The 21,032-nt window shown below is 38.8% G+C and overlaps 1 protein-coding gene and 1 pseudogene across 1 annotated transcript in view; both read right to left on the bottom strand.

Moving 5' to 3' along the window:
- The window catches only part of RERG (RAS like estrogen regulated growth inhibitor), a 138,289-nt gene that overhangs the window by 83,201 nt on the left and 34,056 nt on the right, over positions 1-21,032 (bottom strand). The gene's annotated exons all lie outside the window — the stretch shown is intronic.
- On the bottom strand, positions 4,244-7,680 carry LOC136402950 (spermidine synthase pseudogene; annotated as a pseudogene).

The following is a 21,032-nucleotide window of genomic DNA, read 5'->3' as shown; positions in this document are numbered from 1 at the left end:
TTTTAACTTCTGCCAAGGCCTCCTTTTTTTTCACTAAAATAAAGTTGCTTGGGCTCCAAAAATAACATCTGTTGCTCAGAGTAACATTTTCAACAACATAATAAACTATACTTCCTGAAAATATACAGTCTGTGCTTCCCTACGGGACCTCACAGAGTGGATGGTGTGGGATCCTGGGCTTCCGCCTTTCATGAACTGCCTGCCCTTGGGCAAATCATTTCCTTGTTATAGGTGATGGTGGGAATTATCATGCACAAGTTACCTCTATTTGCAGCATGCAGCGACTGGAGTGGCTTTAAATAACAGCCCTACCCAGATGTACTGGGCAGGCTTTCACAGGCAGAATGCTTTTTAAAAACTGGGGTCATGGTGCCCTGCAGAGGGATGCAAGAAGGTTAAAATATAATAAGGGTAACCATAAGACTCCTAGCACAGTAAATATAAAGAGTCCCTGAAAGTTAACTCTGCCCAGAGATCGCCAACCCACTCATTCCAGTGCCCACCCCTCTCCCCAGGATTGCTCTGCAATTTGCTAATCTTAGAACCTTATGCTCTCCTTCCATCTCAATTATTTTGAGATAGAAGAAAGACAAAGGCAAGGAAGTGCTTGGATAACAGTCTGCTCCATGGCTAGAAGGAATTCCCCTGACCATCTCCTCAGTTTAGGTCACTAGTTACAAGAGAATTAAAAGAGGGTGTGTAGGGGGTGTGTGATCATTATCACAACTGGAGACGATTCAATGCATTCATTTCTGGATGAAGGTGGATTCAGCTCCACCAGGAGCCACTGTTTCTAATTTGGGCAAGAATTCCGAAGACATTTCTATGGTTCTCCACCTCCAAAAAAGCACGAGAGATTGCCCTGTTCCCTGCCTGGCCGAGGATATGGAGTGGATGCTGCCATGGACAGAGGGGCAAGGAAATATATCTAGTGACCCAGGGGATTCTTATGTTCCAAAGAATATCGAAAAGAAATATCCAGGATCATGAGCTTGCAAAGAGAATTTTCAGAAATAAGACATCATATTTATATGATTCATCCAATTTAATCTAAATCCTTAATCCTTTGGAGGTATGATCCAAAGAGGGAGGGAGAAATGTGAGTTTCAGTCTCAGCCCTCCCACTGGACTTGGGGTTTCTGGGAAAGTCACTCTGACTCTCTGAACTTCAGTTCCCTTATTATGATGATAATGATGATGATACCCACATTCCCTGAATGTGGGCTACTGGAAAAGCACATTAAGTTATGACATTATAAAAGACGTAGTACTTTGTAAGTATTATTATTATTAAATATTATTATTCAGAATATTGTACTCAGCAACTATACTGCCTGACAAAGGGCTGAACTGGATGGCACTCAAGAACCTTCCTAACACTAAGATTCTACTATCCTTAATGTTCATGCTCTCTCTCATCATCTAAGGCCAAAACACCAATGAGAATATAATGCCTTATGTGTAAGACAAGTCTTAAGGAGATAATGTATAAACAAGCCCTGGATAGCCTCTCTGCCAAGTGCAGAGGATAACTTTCTTACTAAGTGTAGGACACGCCTAAAAATTCCTAGGGGTTAACCTGACTTGGCTTATCCAACTGGGATTACTTGGAAGCTCGAACATACCAGAAGTTCTCAGAGACTAGAGCCAGCCTAGATTGAATGTGACTGTCCTCCACATTGCCGTGGGATGTCAGCCCTTCTAGATAGATTGCCCTGTTTGTTCCATAGTAAAATCTGAGGAGATAAAGGATCTGCACAGGAAGGCCCTCATCTCACCCAAAGACAGTGCCTTGACTCTTCCAGCACAGTGGGTCAAAAAGTTCAGAATCACCTCAAGATCTCTGTGTAACACAGAGATTGCTGAACCCCAAAGTCAGAGTTTCTGATTAGGCGGTGAGGGTCCTGAGAACTTGCATTTCCCACATGATGCTGAGGCTGGTGCTCATGTTGACAATCACTGTTGGAGAGAAGACAGTACATGGGCTGGTGTCTAAAATAACCCTGTAAACATACCTCCAAAACAAGCAGTCTTAGGAGTTGGTTCTGATGGAAGCTGGGTTAGAAAAAGGTGCTTATAAAAAGTTGGATGAGGTGCATAAACTTTAAAAATAATCTAGTTATATAAATTACATTGAAATAAATACTCTTTTCATGTGAGATTTCTCTTTCAAACATTTTTATAAAGACACAAAATCATTTGGTATTTTTTTTTGCTTATTAAATCTTTTCTACCCCCCTCTGGCTATAAAAGTAAATAAAGTTATAATTGGTTCTTTGCCCAAATCAAGGCGAGAAACTTTCATACTGACAACATGAATTCACAATTTGTCCTTTGAAAGTTAAGTAATAATTAGAAATTATGCCCTGTGAGAAGGTAAGGTCAATTTTAGACCTCAGTTTTCCCCTTCGTTATACCTGCAAGTCTAGTTTATGATTGCTTCTCATCTAATTAACCAATTAAGTTATTTTTGTCATCAAACCCAGTGCTCCAAGGCTCCATTTCAATAACAAAACACGTGCAATTCTCTACTTTCCTAAAAAAATTACATTACATGAGATTTATGTGTTATTTTCATGTTTAATATTAACGACATGCCTGCACCCTCCTAGTTACCATTGTCCACCACAAACCAGAAGTGACATGTCGGCATGGTCTATCCAGCCTCTGCCCTCACTCACTTGGCTTGCCTTGTTAGCAACTGAGCCACCCAGCAGTGAGAACACCCTGTTCTGAGTTTGAAGATTCCAGCCACCTCTAAAGCTCTTTGGTTGTAGAACTTCCTGACTTATTCAGTTGTAAACTAGGGCCAATAATCTGTGCCTGGACTACTTCAGAAGATTATTTTGATGGTCAAAATACGAATGAGATGTTAGTGACAGCCTTAGGAACAGCAAGGTCTCCTTCCTCCTGGTGTCACGCTACGGGCACAGTGTACTCTCCATGATGGATGGTTTGCTGGCCCTGCCCATGCTCACAGGCTGCACTCCTGTTCTCAGTGAGCAGCTTTTCAAACATGTGTTGCTGGATCCTACGTGGGGACGGAGGAGAGATGATGATGGGTCCACCATACCCACTGCCACCGCAATAATGCTCACATTTCTCTGCTGTGATACTGGTAATAAAGGCACTTCCAAATACATGATCTCTTTAACCTTTAAACTCTGTACACTTAATAGTGTTTTCTCAACTTACAGATAAGAAAACAAAGATGCAGATTCTTATTATCTTCCCAAGTGCACAGTAAGGGGTGGAACTCAGTCCTCTCAAAAAGTCCATGGTCTTTTCATCCTTTACATGCTCCTCTACAAGGAAACCAAATGTGAATGAACAGAAAGGTAGGTGGGTGGGTGGGTAGGTAGGTGGATAGATGGCTATATGATAGATAGGAGAGAAAGACCAACAGACAAAGAAAGGTAAGTTTTGTTGATAAAAGTAAAGTTTCATTTTCACACGAAAATATTATTTTAACAATTTTGGGGAAGAAAAGTTTTGAATTGATACACAGATTAAAGGAATTCCAAGGCAGGGAAGTAAAACAAGAGAAGGGGTATTTCTTCTGGTTTGCCAGAGAAATGAGCCATAAACCCAAACAAACCCATAAGGTTTGAAGTGGTGAGGTTTAAATGGTTTCAGCCCCTGATGGGTTCCATAGTAGGCAACCTATAAAGACAGATCTGTCATGTCCCTCCTTGCTATAAAGGGCTCCCTCTCAAATATGTATAGTATTTTATTTTTATGTGTCCCTAGCCAGGCATTCATGTGACAGCAATCTCTGGCCTATACTAAACACCCCCTTTCAGTGACTAACCCACACTTCTATAGACAACAGGAAGTGGGAACAGTAACAGAAGTCAGACGCGACAGAAGCAATGAAACAAGGAGGGCACACATCAACACATCATCCACATAAGCGCGCACGTGAGCGTGTGTGCATGCGTGTAATATACAATGTAGGAATTCTGGGGAAATCAAATGTTAAGAACCAGCTTGCAAAGTGTTTTATTTTTCATGCTTCAGAACTTTGTTATAAATATGTGTGTTTGGTGAGCGAGGGGTGACAGAAGGAAGAGGTGGTGCTGTACACAGCTGGTATAGGCTTGGAGTCTGACCACCACAGAGAGAGAAAAAGACAGACAGTCCACCCAGAAGGGCAGGCCAGGCAGCATCCTGGGGCCTGTACCACTTGGTTGGTGGGTATGTGGGCCCAAGGTCCTGGGCTTTGTCAGCAGAGCACCTGGGCTCAGTCCCCATTATCCAGGGCCTTGCAGGCAAACTCAGGTGGGAGGAAGGCCTCAGGTGCACGTCAGAGTTATAGTATCGCAACTGCATCTGGTCAACCTGCTTCTGCCTCAGCTGCTGTGCCAACTCTTGCAAGTTGGTTCCTGGGTTTTTGCCACAAAGCATGAATCTGACCTGGCCTCTGAGGTAGGTGGGGAAGGTGCAGGAGGCACAGCCTGCCATGGGGAAGAGCGATCTGCAGAAGTGCTGCATGTCCTTGATGAGGTCCAGGTGCAGCCACTGGCACTCACCCTGGCAACCAGGGATGCTGTTCTTCTTGAGGGCCGTCTTCATGAGCTCTTTGAAGAGGCTCTCAGCAGGGCCATTGGCTCTGAGGCATCAGTGATGATAACATCCAAAGTGTCCTGGTTCTGTTTCATTAACTCACAACTGTCGCCCAAGTGGAGGGTTGGCTCTGAGCTGGAGTAGCCAACAGCCATGCCTGGCAGGAACTTCTTAGACTTGAATGATGTCTTCCTCAATTTTACACTAGACCACAGACTCCACAGAATATTTCATCACCTCCCGCAGGACACCCCCGTCCCCAGTCCTGACAATCGGTGCCTTGTGTGGGTTGGGGTTTCTGCAGAGCAGGAGGTTGGCTGTCATCTCCAAGTAGGAGAAAGGTCCCTTTTCATGCACTGGATGACACGGTCTAAAACCAGCCTGTTGCCATAGCGCTTAGTGCAGAAGACAAGGATATCCTGGTGCCCATCCGTGCTGATGGTTATAGCAGCTGCTCCACCTGCCGTGACAGGGCCTGGCCTGGCCATAGGCTGGACATCTCGTGGAACCAGCCCTCACAGATGGCAGTGGTGCCACCAAGGCCAGGCTACATGGCGGGCAGGGATCTGAGACCGCAGGTGGTGAGGAGTCACAGCACCATGGGATCACTGTGTTTTGTATTTTTAACTGTTGAAAATCCCACCAAATTTAAAGGAATTTAGAAATACATATATAAAAATAGCACTCAACTGAATTCAATTATTCATAAGACACAGGATCACAATAACATAAAGATATTTAAATAAAATTAATGCTCTAAATTATTTAAAAATAAGTATTAAAAGGGTGAACTATAATGTGAAATATGGACTTGGATAACAATGATGTGTCACTGTAGGTTCACTGATTGTAATTAATGTTCTACTCTGGTGTGAACTATTGATAGTGGGGGAGGCTAGATTAGGGGGGCAAGAGATTATATGGGAATTCTCGATATTTTCCACCCACTTTAGCTATGAACCTCATTTTTTTAAGGCACACTTTCTGGCATAGTATTCTTCAGGATCATTGCTATCAAGTGCATTTTACAAACATGTAGAGGCCAATGGCTTCCAATCTCTAAAACAGTATGTTGGTTTGGAGGCTAGACTCTAATTTCACTGATGGTCACAGACCTTTGTTCTGAATGAACTTGATTTTTAGAACATATAATGGGCAGCCACATTATAAAGAAGTTTGCAAAATTCTGCAGTGTTAACACACTTTGGGTCAAAATGACATTTCCAGCTCTCACAGAAGATGCTACAGCTTTCCAATACATTCTGCCTTCTAATTAATTTAGCTCCCCAAAACAAAAATGAGGTTAAATAGCCACTTTTTAAAAATACAAATCACTTTCCTAACAATCAAAGAAAGTAGAAATTACCTTTTCTTACTGACTGTAAGCATAAAGCTCTGCTGACAATTTAAAGCAGCTTCAGAAAAATCTCAGCTATCTGTACAAGTTACTATTCTTTTCAATTTGTTTTGGTGGAAGTGTCTTAACTTCTCCCTCAGTTTTGATGGATATTGAGTTCTCAGTTGTCAGTCCTTTTCTCTCAGCACTTGGATATGTTTTCTCATTGTCTTTTGTTGTCCATGGTTTCTGAGGAAGAGTCAGGTGCTACTCTTAGTGAAGATTTATTATATATGATGAACAAATTTTCCTGCTTTCAAGACTTTCTTTGTTTTTTGAAAGTTTGACTGTGATGTGTAGAGGTGTAGATCTCCTTAAGTTTATTTTAATGGAATTTTTTATTTTCCTGAATATATGCATTAATGTTTTATTTTAAATGAAACTTAGGAACTTTGGGGCCATTCTTCCTCCAACTAATTTTTCTGATTATTTCTCGCTTCTACTCTGGGATTTCAATTATACATATGTTGGTGTTCTTAATGATGTCCCAAAGTTCTCTAATTCTCTATTTTCTCCCCCCACCTCCATTTTTTCTCTTTCTGTTCTTTATACTAGATAGTCTCAATTGATTTATATTCAAGTTTACTGATTTTCTTCTGCCAGTTAAAATCCACTGTTGGACTCTGCTAGTGAATTTTTCATTTTACTTCATATAACTTCAAAACACAATTTCTGTTTCCTATCTATTGATGTTCTTTATTTAGTTGTCATACTTCTTATAAGTTATCTTTCATTGTCATACCTTCCCTTAGTGCTTTGACATATTTTCCTTTAGTTCTTTGAACAAATTTTATAATCTGATTTAAAGACAATTTAGTGATTCTAAGATCTGACCAGTTTCTATTGACTGCTGGTTTTCCTGTGTATAAATAATACTTCATTATTCTTTTGTGTGTCTTTTTGTTGTTGTTATTGTTAAAAATTAAACATTTCAAATAATATTACATGAAAATTTTGAAAATTAAATCATCCTCTCCTAAGTTTATGTTGTTGTTGTTAACTTTATTTTCTTGTTGTTGCTACTGCTGTCTGTTTTGTAGCTTTCCTGGGCCAATCCTGTAAAGTTTGTATTTTCTGTTTTGTGTAACTGCTTAAGTCTGTGTTTAATTAACTTATTAATCAGCTGATGATTTGTCAGAGATATCTTTAAATGTCTTGAAACACTAAGTCTTCCCACCTTTACTGTCAGGATGTGCATGTGTGCCAGGGCCTAATTTCAATGCTCAGTCAGTCAGTTTATTATTCTCCCTTAGACTTTATTTTCTGTTTGCACAGAGATTCACGGTCATCCAGAGGTGAGAGACTGGCAATCTCTCATGTCTTTCCTGGGCTTGCATATAGCTTTGTACAAGACTATAACCTTCTAGATCCCCAGGAATATGTTTAAGCTTTTCAAAACATCCTATGGGCAAAATATTTCCCCTATCTTCCCTTTAAGTGTCTGGGCAGATTCTTGTTTGTATGTTGATATTAAACAATCACTACTGATTTTTTCTTTTTTTACAAATGCCCTTCTAGGGCTAGTGTTTTTTCTCCCTCAGGTGTTCTGCATCAGATCAAATAACAACAGCAACCTCAATGGGCTTTTCCAGAGGCTGTGAGATGAGTCTAATACTGACCATGTTTTTCTGAAGGTAGAACTTTCTGTGGTGCTCCAAATCCGAGCTGCCCACCACTCCAGTGCTTGCAAGGCTACCATTTTTCACAGCTACTCTCATGGTATAGCTGCTGGTTTTCCAGCCTAATGCAGAGCTAGGAGAAAAGTGCTAACAGTACATCAAGTTAAAGTGGCAGAAATCCTACAGTTCTTAATGAGGTTCATCAGTTTTCCCTGAATAAACGCTTTTTAGATTGTTACAAAACTTTAGATAATTCACAGAGGTCTAAAAAGTTGATTTTGATTATTTTTGTCAGTGTTTTTATTTCTTTTATGAAAGGGTAAATTTACAGAGGTCCTTATGCTGACATTTCAGGAGTCTCCTGCCATTATTTATTCTTAAAGGAAAATGGAATTTGATTAAAACTTCTCATTCATTATAAGTGATTATTCACCCTTACTTTCATCTATTTTATTTAGATGATTGCATATTTCAGCTCAAAATTCATGAATTATGACGTGGCAAAATCCTAAATTTTTCTACTTCATTTCACATAGCACCTCATATTAGATAGAAGATTCAGTTTCTTCAATGACCCTCCCTTCTAGTTCCCCCATTTTGTTTATGCCTTTCTTACTGTTGCTACTCAGAATAGAACACAGACCTTTACAGAACATAGGGAGACTTTTTCATCTCTCCTATCATAGGTATTATGCTTATATTGCTGTGGTTTATCAGCATACATACCTGCTGTAGTATGTGAACTTACTCAGATTCTTATCAGCTTGAAGTAGGACACTGGATAATTAAAATTGTAAAACAGATGCTAGTACATTCGATTTTTCTTGGGAGGACTGGAATTTGAAAGTGGCTAGAAAGCTAGTCTGCTGAAAAACATCTTCACAACTGCCTTCGGTGATGCTTGCAAATACTTTGGAAAACAAAGGGAAAAAATGCATCTTTCATGATTATATAAGCATCTAATTGAAAACACCAGAGTACACAAAAATTTAATTGGTATTTTAATTTGTTGTTTCTTAAAGGTATTTTAATATTTAAAAAAAAAAACTAGGATAATGTAGGATTTTTTTCCCCTTAGAAAATTCATTACCTTTAGTACCTGTCTCATATTTGACCTTTCAATAAAAGAACTCTCATTAACTAAACACACACACCTTAAAAGTCAGAATATAGCCTAACCAGGCGGTGGTGCAGTGGATAGAGCATCAACCTGGGATGCAGAAGACCCAGGTTCAAAACTATGAGTTCACCAGATTGATTGCGGGCTCACCCACTTGAGCGTAGGATCATAAACTTGACCCTATGGTCAGTGGCTTGAGCCCAAAGGTTGCTGGCTTGAAGCCCAAGGTTGCTGGCTTGAGCCTAAGGTTGCTGGCTTGAGCAAGGGGTCACTCGCTCTGCTAAAGCCCCCTGGTCAAGGCACATATGAGAAAGCAGTCAATGAACAATAAAGGTGCTGCAATGAAGAATTGATGTTTCTCATCTCTCCCCCTTCCTGTCTGTCTTTCTCTCTCTCTGTCTCTCTCTATCTCTATCATAAAAAAAGAAAAAATATATAAAAAGAGTAAATAAATTTATTTGGCCACTCAGCCTTTCTGATATTTTATTAAAATATTATCATAATGTATAAAAAGCATTGATTTTATTGAAAATTTCCTCACCCAGTTTTTCTATATCTAAATGATCTATGGGTGTTCATAGTCCCATGTTTACTTTCCAATAAATTTAAGAACATACTCTGGCATAATAAACAAATTTCTTAAAACCTTTAAAATTCACATAAAAAATATCCCTGTATAATTTAGCTAATTTATGAGTTTCTTCTGAAATTCATGTCTACAGCCATATCACCCGGAATGTGCCCTATCTCATCAAAAATTACTTAACAGAATACCTCAAAATATTATTTCTTTCTACTAAGTTCAATGGCCCAATATTTGAACATGAAAAGCAGTAAAAATAATCACAGTATATTTTAAAATTGAAGACATCAAAGACATCAACTTAATAAAAAATGATTGTTATCAACCTTTTTTATACAGACAAAGACAAAAGACAAAAATATCTGAATGATAGAGCTTGTAACTGAAGAATCAAGACATGAGAATGAGGAACATGAGAAATGAAAGAGCAAGAGGCAAAATGGGAGACAAAAATTGTGATCTCTCTGATCCATCTCTTCTTGTCAACTTGCACCATCTATTAAATTATTTTTGCTGCTTATAACCATGCTCTTACACTTTACTATTTGTGGTATCAACCAGAAGCACAGAACTAATGCATGGAACAAAGGGAGTTGGAATCCTGCATTTAAATGTTATCTCCAGATCTCTTTCTTTTTGGCTTTTTTCCCAAATAGATTGAAACTCTTCCCTATATGGCTGAAGGAACACATTTCACGTTTTTGTTGCTGAGGTAGAGCAGGAAAGGAGAAAGATAATTGCTATAATGGAGGAATGAATATTCTGCCACTCTCTATTTTTGACTATGTATTAAGAATATGGTTCTATAATGAAATAACTTCAAGAGTAGCTCTAAGATCTTCAGAAATGACTAAATATACTTATTCCTTTCAACCATTCATCCAACTGAAACATATTACCTTCCTTCTACACTTAAAATGACACTATTACATTTTCTGCAATGTTTTCTATTATATATTCTTTTGGGTCTCTAGTAACAATATAAATACTGGGACCTTGACTTTACTGAATGGACTTGCTCTGTACTCTGCAATATTAAAGTATCAGAAGTGATTAATATACTATCAAGGAAGGCAGCTAAGATCATATCTGTGTGTTTTTTCTTCATTAATTTTATAGACCCCTGTTTTATTGGGAGAGAGAATATGCTTTCAATTCAGAGTCATATATTTGCATTCCTGGTGGACCTCTTATTATATGAACTTATGCAAATTACTTACTATATTTGAGCCTCAATTTCCATCTCTGTAAAAGATGAATAATGAAACCTGTTGTGAGGACCAAATCATACACATGAATTAAATGACTGCATTGAAAGGGAAAGTTGACTCCTACAAACCTCCAAGACATTCCTGTTGGAGGCACACACAGCAACCTCTCCCAAGCTCCTCAGCTTACATGGAGACTCCATAAAGGGACCATCCCACTGGAGACGTGAGAAAGTCTGCTTCCCTGGAGTCATTTCCCCTACCAGCATATGACTCTTTTCCGGACTTAGAGCTGTGTTAAAAATCAGCTACAACTCTTTTATCTCAGTTACAAGAAGCAAATACCTAAAGTAAAAGTTTCTGAATTTATTGCTAAGAGTTTGTATTGAATTTATAAACTTACTACTTTCTGTATAGGTACATGTTGCCTAAAGCATAATTATTTGCCCATGCCCAGTTAAACAAAGATTTTGGACACCATAAATGTAGAAATAAAAGAAAAAAAGGACAGAAACAGGGAGAGCAAGAGGGAATGACTTACTTGGGGGTGGGGAAGAGTAGGTGGAAGGAATGAGTGTGTGTATGAGAGAGAGAGTGCGTGTGTGTGTGTGTGTGTGTGTGTGTGTGTGTGTGTGTGTGTGTAGGGGTCACAAGTGAAGGTATCTATACTTCTTTGCTACCCTGGGACAAAGTTAAACCCCTCTATTGTCCTTTAATGAATTCAATTGCTTCTAAAAACAGCAGTGATTTTCTTCTTATATAATCAGCCATAATTTTTTTTTTTTTTTTTTTTTTTTTTTTTTTGCAATCTCAAAGGTAGTCTGGAACAAAAGCAAGAAAGTCTGGAACCAAGGGCTCTGCACTGCTTTTATCCATCTTAACTGAGCCGTAGAACTAACTGCATTAAGATCTCTGCCATCATCAGTGCTCCCAGTCCATGAGGAGCATCCCGTACCTGCTCCAAAGCAATCTCTTGCCCTGCGGTGCAGCAATTAGATATATAGATTTTCTGAATTTCCACCAAAATATTTTGAAGCATCTGGCTTATTCCCCTGAATGTATTATCTTCCATATGTAGGTTGCATCTTTCTCCAAAAGATTGTTAGGAAACATTTGCTTGCTGCTATGTAACATCCCAAAATATCAAGACATTAAGAGATGTGTGAGAAAATGCCTCCGGGTTTTCTTATTCCAATTGCCATCCCTAAAAGCCACAACACAGTGATTCATTGCTTTTTTTAGAGATTACCAATCAACAGAGTGTGCAAAACGAGACACTGGGGGATGTGTGGGCAGCTTCAGTGACGGTCATGCTCTGTTGCGGCTCATTCCGCTGCGCTGCGGGAGCTTCAAAAGATCCTGTCTGGATGTTGCGTGAGTGCATGGAACAGCACACTTCACATGCTTGGACACACATATCATGCCAAGGTTCTAATGAAAAGCAGGTGGGTTTTACTAGTTGGGAGAAGAAGAAGAAAGAAGAGACATGAAATTCACACATAAGGACTTATTTGGGGAGGTTTCAAATGGAGGAAACCAAAAGAAAAAATGATAGGAGAGCATTATTCCTTAGCTAGGAATTTTTTCTCTGAACCAGAAAGTCAAGACACATAATGAAATACTGTCCTTTTAGACAGACAAATATTATTCCACAAGTAATTGAGACTGTGGAATTTTACTGCAAAGGGCTGACATAGGAAGTGAATGAGGTTTGAGGTATAAAATAAAAAAATGAAAGATGTAGTCCTATCTCCAGTGTAAAATGAACCCACAAGGTGCATACATCCACTATGGGTCCTGGTAGACCCTGTCGTGGGCAATTCAGATACCCTGAAACCTTCTTCAAACAGGCCCTTGTCTTGGAGTGAGAAATGGGAGGGCTGGGGCCCCTCTCTCTGAGCTACCGGTTGCCGCTCTGGCGCAAGGAGGCCTGCCTCTCTGCACAGGCCCCACAGCCAAGCTCCCTGCAAGCAGTAGCTCCAAATATTGTGGCCAAGAATGTTCAAATGCAAAGCCCCACGCCCTTAAGGCAAATCCCATTAATCATCCAGAGCACCCTGCAACTGAAGGCACAGGCTTTGAGACTGAAGTCTCACCGGCTGAAGTCACGGGATGACGCAGAGCCCTCCTAGCTGCTAGGAACCAGATGAGTCCAAAGCTCCCTTGAGCCTGTGCACTCCTGATAAAGAGATCTGAGGTGTGTCTGTCAGCCTCACTCATGGGATGGAAACCTCACTCCTACTCCGTAGGGACGTATCTTCCTTTTCTGATGTGGTGAGGAATGAGAGGAGGGGCCCCAGCCCTGTGAGTGGAAAGCAGAATTTTCCAGTATTCTTTATCCAAACTGGGGAATAAGACCACACAGCCAGGTTGCTTCTGGTTGTTAGACAGACCATGAGATATAAAGATATTTCATATGTTCTTAGCCTCATCTCTTCTAACATGGACCAATGATTAATAGTGACAATTTTATTGCATCCAGACATTCATATTTTCCACTGATTTTTTTTCCTTGGGAAACACCCTTTAGCCAGGACGAAACTGAACACAAACATCAATAGCTTTCAAAATCTGGTTTTGGTTCACCTTTTGCATATGAGACTCTGGTTTCATTTAGAGCACTTTATAGCAGTCTTTATTTGGACTTTATAGTAGTTCAAATAAAGCCCTCATCCCTCCCAAGACAGTGGAGGTCTTAAGTGAGTCTCATAATGACTGAGTCATGTGGATTTAACTCAGGAATCCAAGAGCCAGCAAACTAATCTTCTTCATCCTGAAAAATCTTAATCCAAACAATATGTGAAATATTAAGCTGGAACACACTTTTATGAAATTCCACATTCAATTTCAAAGGTTGGCATGGGGTTTGTTTCCTTGTTTGTGTTCACAGATACCCCATTCATCAAGATTGCTAATAGCTGGGCCTTGCAGACTCAGAGTGAGCAGTGAGTTATTGTCAGGAGACAGTGTAGGGTGAGGGCAGCCAGGATTGCTAAGTTTCAAATCCTGGCTGTGTCACTTACCTAATCTCTTCTTGATTTCCTCATTTGTGAGCGGGGACAATGTTAGCTATTTTATAGGGTTGTTAAAAATTAATTAGTATATGTAAAATATTTAGAACAGTTCCTGGAACATCAGAAGAGCTCAATAAATGTTAGATTTTATTATATCTAGGAGACTCTTTTCTCCATCCCATACAAGAAGAAAGAAAATGACTAAAACCTACTGAGGTAGCCCTGTAAGTTTATATCAATGAGGAGAACAGATGATAAGTGATGTCACACATATAGGCAGTGGGAAATGCCCGGTGAGGTCACTACAAAGGTGTGGCTAAATGGGTTTGCTATTCAGAGTAATCTCTGGAAGAATGTCATTATGACCGCTGGCAGGAACCATCTGAAAATTCAGTCCTTTTCTCTTTTGTACTTTGAAGAATTAAATTGCAGTTCATGAGACAATTTTATCTCAGAAGAAGAAAACTGACAGGTTAATCTTGAAAGCGTCTCCTGGCTTCTTGTTAAAAGAATTATCCGTCCACACCAGGTCATTCCTCCCAAGTCTTAAACATAACAGGACTCAAGGATAACTGTTGGCTATTAAGTTTCAGAGGTTAAAAAGAATCAAATATTGACTCATAGACGCAAGATCATATCATTAGTACATGTCTTTTTTCTTCTCTCCTTATCTAAAGCCATTATATTTATATACATATCATTCCAGGAAAAACGAGCCAATTTCTAAATTGCAAAACATGTACTTTCTATATATACATGTTGATTCGACAATAAAATTATCAAGTGACATAAGTTGTTCATCTTTACAATCTGACTTAAAAATAATGATTGTTCACTTCCTGATGACCTCAAAATATTTTACAGACGTTATCTCATAAAGAAGGTATTAATGGGAGATTCTTATCCAAACATGATAAAAAAAAAAGTGGGATGGAAGATATGTGGTTTGGAAGATTTAAATTACAATGAATGTAGAAATAATAACTTTATATATAATAATATAATATGTAATAATAATATTGTAATAATAACTCACCTATCATCTTTAATGGTTTAGTCATGATATCATGAAAACCTTAACATAAACCTGTGAGACAGGCAGGAGAACATATAATTGTGATTTTAAAAAGTACTAGAGTATTAAAATTGAATAGTCAATCTAATTTAGAATTTTAAAAAGTAAATGCCAAATAAATATAATTTTGTTTATAAATTTAAATGTGCAATGGTATACTCATTCTACACCATTTTTGCGACTCAAAAATGTGTGCCTTCTTGCTGAAATATATATACTGATTAGGAATAGTCTTTCTTTTTGACAGCCAAAAATTATAGGCATCTATCTCAACTTTTAGTAAAAGAAAACCAGTGCAGGCATGAAATAAGTATTTGATCCAAATTTCTAGTTCAGGTATAGAACTTCCAACTCAGGAAGACTATTTCCCTAATGTTAAGTAAAGTTTTATGCCTACAGCATGTTTATTTTATAATCTGCCATTTAAATAACTGGCCTTCCTCTATCATTTTAGAGAAATTATTTTATTATCTTTTATCCTAAATTCATAAAAAGCACTGCCCCTACAGGGCCATGAATAGTGGGGAAAGCAAAGGCCTGTCCTCATTAACCTAAGCTCGTACCTTTCAGGGTTAGGCTGCCATGAATCCAGACAGGAATAATGCCCAGTTTTATCAGAACTATGTATCTCCTCACCTTTGGTGAAGAGTATAAAGAGGAGCCTGGAAGAAAACCCTCTGATTTCTTATCAAAGTGCTGTAGGAAGCCAAGTCACTTTTCTAAAAGTAAAATGTGTCATGTGAACTCATGGAAACCCACTGAACACTGCTGTGACTCTCCAGCCTCTGCAACTGATAGACACACGTCAAACCCAGTGACGCTCATGAGTTGGAACACCATGGTGAGCACAGACTGGGGAAGGGAAGAATTGGGGAGTCACATGTTGCCTTTTAGTCTATTTCATCCTTCAGCATTAGTCATCTCCAAAGGGGTGCTGGAAAAAATACATGGTCTCTATGAATTTTAATCTCATTTTTTAAATGTCTTTATATAATTTTTGATAATATAAATAATATATTAGTACAGTAATGACAGGTCATTAATCCAAGTGGGCCTAGTCCAAACAAAAGAGAAAGATGTTCCTTTGCACATAGGACTCATTTGGCAGGAAAGAAGGTCTTATTTATTGTCAAACAGAGGTTGTTTGCCTTTCTAAACTTCTGGCTTGCTTCTTAAAAAAGAAAGAAATATGACCTACAAAAAAAATGTTTTCTAGAAAAGATACAAGAAACCAGAATGTCTGAAATCTTTGAATCCAGTAAACTTTTCTTCCCCATGAATGCTACATGATCATATGCACTTAACAGGAACGCGCCGAGATCCAAATCGTTATCACAAGTTGTAAACCTGGGACAGAGTGTGTGTTTAAACTGACGAGCATGCAACAGCAACAAATCATAATGACAGAGGGTATGTCCAAAAGCAGTCAGAGGTGAATGGTGGAAAATGCATGCCAACCAAGTCAACTTTGGGGTGACTAGGTAATTTTCTTGTACTTCTTATTTCTTCAGAGGGCCAAGGCTCAGGACTTCTTTCAGAATATGAACTGAGGTACTTACAAGTTTCTCTTCGATGGCACAATTTCAAATAGCACAAGGAAGAGTGGGGGCAGACCTAAAGAAAGACATTTGAGGTGACATTCTGTTTGAGGTGTAATTTTATTTTCCCTTCACCTAATATAACAGCTCGATGCAAAGTGACAGAAAGCAGCCCCAGGAATTTGTCAGAGATCAAGCACTGTGCAAACAGCCCCATGTGACTTTCCCAGCATTTGCTTCATTCCTAAGCAGACACAGTCTCAGGGATGGGTGCACAGAGGTGGGCAGAAGTAAATTAATAATAAATAATATGATACTTAATAATTAAATAATAATATAAGAATAAACTCTGTTTTGCCAACTCACACTATAAACGTACTTTTGCCCACCCCTGTATGTCCACCCTTTTTCTCATAGATATCTTTATGTAAAGATAAGATCTTATGTTGATTGCCCTAACTGGCAGAATACACTTAAGTGGAACCCCAATTCTGTACTGTGTAACAAGTAGAGTGTAGAGCACAAAATATTTAGCCTCTTTGTTACTGAGATATGGTCTGTATTACTAAGCAGTATGGGCTGGGAAAAAATCTTTGACCTGATATTCCAAGACTTTGAGCTTGATATTCCAAGACCTTCATTATCTCTCCATATTGAAAAATGTGCTTCTTTCATCTTTTTTGTTGGGAGGGGAAAAGTTTATGGTCATTAAGGTACCTCTATGTGTCCGATTATTTTCCCCTGTATATAATCTGGCCCTGGAGGATTCAACCATAGGCTGACCTTACATACAGAAATTCATACTTCCTAGAGAAAATAAGTTATAAAGTACTGCTTAGAAATAAGTTGTTAAAATTCCATTAATTGAGTTAAATGAACAAGGATTTAATTTAATTTTATTTTCTTTAGAGAGAGAGAAAGAAAGACAGACAGGGACAGAGAGACAAGAAGGGACAGAGATGAAAAGCATCAATTCTTTGTTGCGGCACCTTAGTTTTTCATTGATTGCTTTTTCATTTGTGCCTTGACTGGGTAGCTCTAGCCAAGCCAGTAACCCCTTGCTCAAGCCAACAACCGTGGTCTCAAGCCAGAGACCTTGGGTTTCAAGCCAGCAATCTTTGGGCTCTCTCAGAGACTATGGGGTCATATCTATGATTCCACACTCAAGCTGGTGGCCTTGGGGTTTCAAACCTGGATCCTCTGTATCCCAGGCTGATGCTCTATCCACTGAGCTACCGCCTGGTCAGGCAAACAAGGATTTAATCTTGGTGACTCAATCTTGCATTTAAAGGACACAGACATACTAAAATAATTTCTGTGGATCACTCTTTTTAATACAAATTAAGATTTATTAAACAACTTACAGAAACTGTCAAATAAATGTGCAATTATATTTTTACAACTCCATATGGCAGATGGTAGTTGGTCCCATTTTACTAGACATAAAACTGAGTCTAAAAGTTTAAGTAACAAGCTAGTCTAAGGCCATGCATAACAGTGTTTTTTCTTTTACTCCATACTATGCTACTTTTACTGAGTAGGTTCTATTAAATTAACAACCTAAGTAAAATGCCTGTTTAGAATATTGTCATGAATATACAACCTGGGGTCACAGCCATGAGACATAACCTTATGTACATCCCTCCCATCACATCCCTTCTTGAGTATGAAACCTGTGACTGGCTTCTAACTAAACAACTCATATGGCAAAGATGATGGAATACCACTAGCATAATGATGTTATGTCACATAAAACTGGGATGATAATGACTTCCTTGCTGGCTTTGAAGAAGTAAGCTGCTAGGTTGTGAGACGTCCACCTGGGGAGGAACCGTAGGAACCCCTAGAGCTGAGAGAGGTCCCTGGCTGACAGACAGCAAGCAAACAGGGATCTCAGGCATGCAGCTGCAAATGAATGAGTTCATTCAAAATCCTACATGAGCTTGGAAGCAGACATTTCCCTAGACAAGCCTCTAAATGAGAACGTACCCCAGTGGACACCTTGATTGAGACCCTTACTGAAGAACCTACTGAAGATGACCCCAGTTTCCTGACCCATGACAATGGTGAGATAATAAGTGGCCAGTGGGTTCAGTTGCTAAATTTGTGGTAATTTGTTACCAGCAATAAGAAAGTGAATACAAATATCATCTATCTTTATAATATATGGGTCTTACACATACAAGGTATAAGGTACCACATTAAACATCTATGAAGATTAAATAGTTAAACTGCTGCTTCTATGGTAATGCCTTGTGAATAATGAGAAGTCAGTGATAATCATCTGTGCCAATCTATAAGAAACACCCTGTCCGCCCCCTTCAGGCATGCTGATGAGAGATGAGCTTTTAGACATTTCTCTGTATGGCATGCAGTATTCCAGAATCAACCAGCGGCATATTGGCACTGTACACTTCAACATAAATCCATAGGCTCTGAAGATTGTTGGAAATCAGAATTTTTTTATTTCCAAAATGGGAAGGCATGTCAGAGTTTTAAAATAGAATTTTCTTCATCTCCTCTCTTCCTTCGCCTCCTGTCCTCAAATGTGCAATAAGCATTCTCTTGCTTCTAGGAGTGAAGGTGACCTTGATCATCATGGATTCTTCCCTTTTCCATATGTGCTGTGCAATTCTACACTGATGCCAACAATTAAGTGCATAACAACAGTTTTAGGAAATGCCTAGCAGCTTTTGTACGCTGAACAGGCCAAAGTCTACATAGAAGAATCATCTGTTTGCATTGAGGACAAGATATTTGATTGGTCAATTGGCAGAAACAGAGGCCTTATCACTCTATTTCCCTCCCTGAAACAGTATTTTTTTTGCCACAGTAGTTTTAGACATGTCTTACCATTCTAAGAACACAATATATTAGTTTGACAGCAAAAATAAATAAATAAATAATTAGCATACAAAAAAATAAAAACCCAGCAATAACAGTGACTCATTTCCTACAGCTATAAATTAGTTGCTGCTGTTTTGAAAACTTATAGGACTTATTAATTTAGTATTTGGAAAACAAAGCTATTTGTTCTCCTCCACTATGATGAGGGAGTCAAGTAATGCATGAATAGTTCAGTTATGCAATCAAACACCAGATTTTTGAACCTCTGCTGTGGGCAAGGGACTGAACTAGGTTCTGTGCTGGTCAATGACTCTCAACACACAGACTTCTCACCAAAATCACTAGAGGAATTTTAAAAAATTCTGAGGCCTGGTCTAGGACATTGCCTAGGATTTCTTAAAGGTTTTCAGGTATTTCCAATATGCACCCACAGGTTTAGAGTTGGTGGATAAGGGAAGCCACACGAGAATGAAAGCCACTCAGGAACCTTGCAATTCGATTCAGTTTAGTGAATTAAATTTGAACCCTCAATAACAACTATAACACTTTTTCTTGAGAGGCTGGCACTTGAGCATCCTCTTTTCATCTGCCAAGTCTATTGTCTCTGACTACCATGTCATCTCCACCACTAGTTCTCAGGGTCTTCCTCTTCTTTCTGCTCCCACTCTAATCTTTCTGTGACAGAGATATCAAAAGAACTCATCTGTTCATTCATTCAAAAAAAATTTATTAAATTCTTACTCTGTTCTAGGTATTTGCTAGGTACTGGAATACATAACAGAGGGATTTAGTTCTTGACCTTAGTAAATAGAATCTAATGAGAAAACAGATGGGACTTCAACAATTGGCATGCTTTTTGCTTTTTTGGTATAGGTACAAAGTGCAACACAAAAGTTATAAGAGGAGTCCTAAGTCTGATTAGGTAAATTGAAGAATGCTGTAGGTAGAAACCTAGCTAAGCCTTTAAGGGTAACTATTACTTTGACAAGTAAACTGTCTTAAGGGGATAGCTTCTGAATGTGGTTAGAATGAAAAACGTGTACAAAACTACAAAGCCTGAAAGAGAATTGTGAGTAATGGAACATACACTGTGAGTTGGTGGGAGCAGGGAAGTGTGGGACAGAAATGAGATGTGCAGCAGTCATTATGCTGAACATCTAAAGGATCCACTGGATTCTTAGAAAGTGCCCACATTGTCCACATGCTTTATTAAGTGTTTTCTTGTTTAAACTTCATGGCAAACATATAGGCTAGGTACAATTATTTCATTTACAAAGGAGGGAACTGAGGTTCAGAGAGGTCAAGAGTGTTGCTCCAGGTTTGTAAGCAGCAGTGCCTGTTCTAATCTAGGTCTGACTCAGAGCTCAGGGATTGCCAGCTCCACTTACTGCCCCCCCCCCCTTTAGGGAGAAAACAAGATACTCAAGCAGGTGCCAAACTAAAATCTGTGTAATAACCTGGCCTTCAGTGGGAACCTTATTCACTTCTCATCAATTTTTTCTTTGTAGTTACTAAACTAATGCTCTCTCCCCACATCAATCCCCTCTCAAACTGGTCTTGGGTGTAGCTTAGACATGAAAATTTTTAAAGCTTCCGCACCTAATTCTCATGTGCACCCAAAGGCTGAGACTCAATGGACAGGGGATGCAAAAATGGGTAGGGAAGCTCCTTAGGGAGCTTGTAGTCAAATTCAGTGACCATCTGCTCCCAGAATTCCTCACTCCCTGTATCTGGGATGACACTATAGTCCAGTAGGAGAAGATAACTCAGTTAGTGTCAAGAGGCATCATTTTTTTAAAGCAATAATAGGATATCATAAGGGAAAATTCTGAGGTCTCTCTGGAGTAAAATAATTTTAAAATATCTTCCTGTATTATCGGGGTATGGTCATTATAAAATTACTATCATGATAACAACATCAAGAAGTATATTTTTAAATTTTTTTCCTCTTCAGCCCTTATAGCAATCTATACTGCCTGGATGTTTGCTGGACTATATGCTCAAACCAAAGATTAACCTTGAAGGGGAAATTTTTTAAAGTAATGCACATTTAATTTTAAAATTTA

Source organism: Saccopteryx leptura, chromosome 1 (genome assembly GCF_036850995.1).
Source record: "Saccopteryx leptura isolate mSacLep1 chromosome 1, mSacLep1_pri_phased_curated, whole genome shotgun sequence".
In the NCBI taxonomy this organism is placed as follows: Eukaryota; Metazoa; Chordata; class Mammalia; order Chiroptera; family Emballonuridae; genus Saccopteryx; species Saccopteryx leptura.
This window is presented reverse-complemented; position numbering and strand designations above follow the sequence as displayed.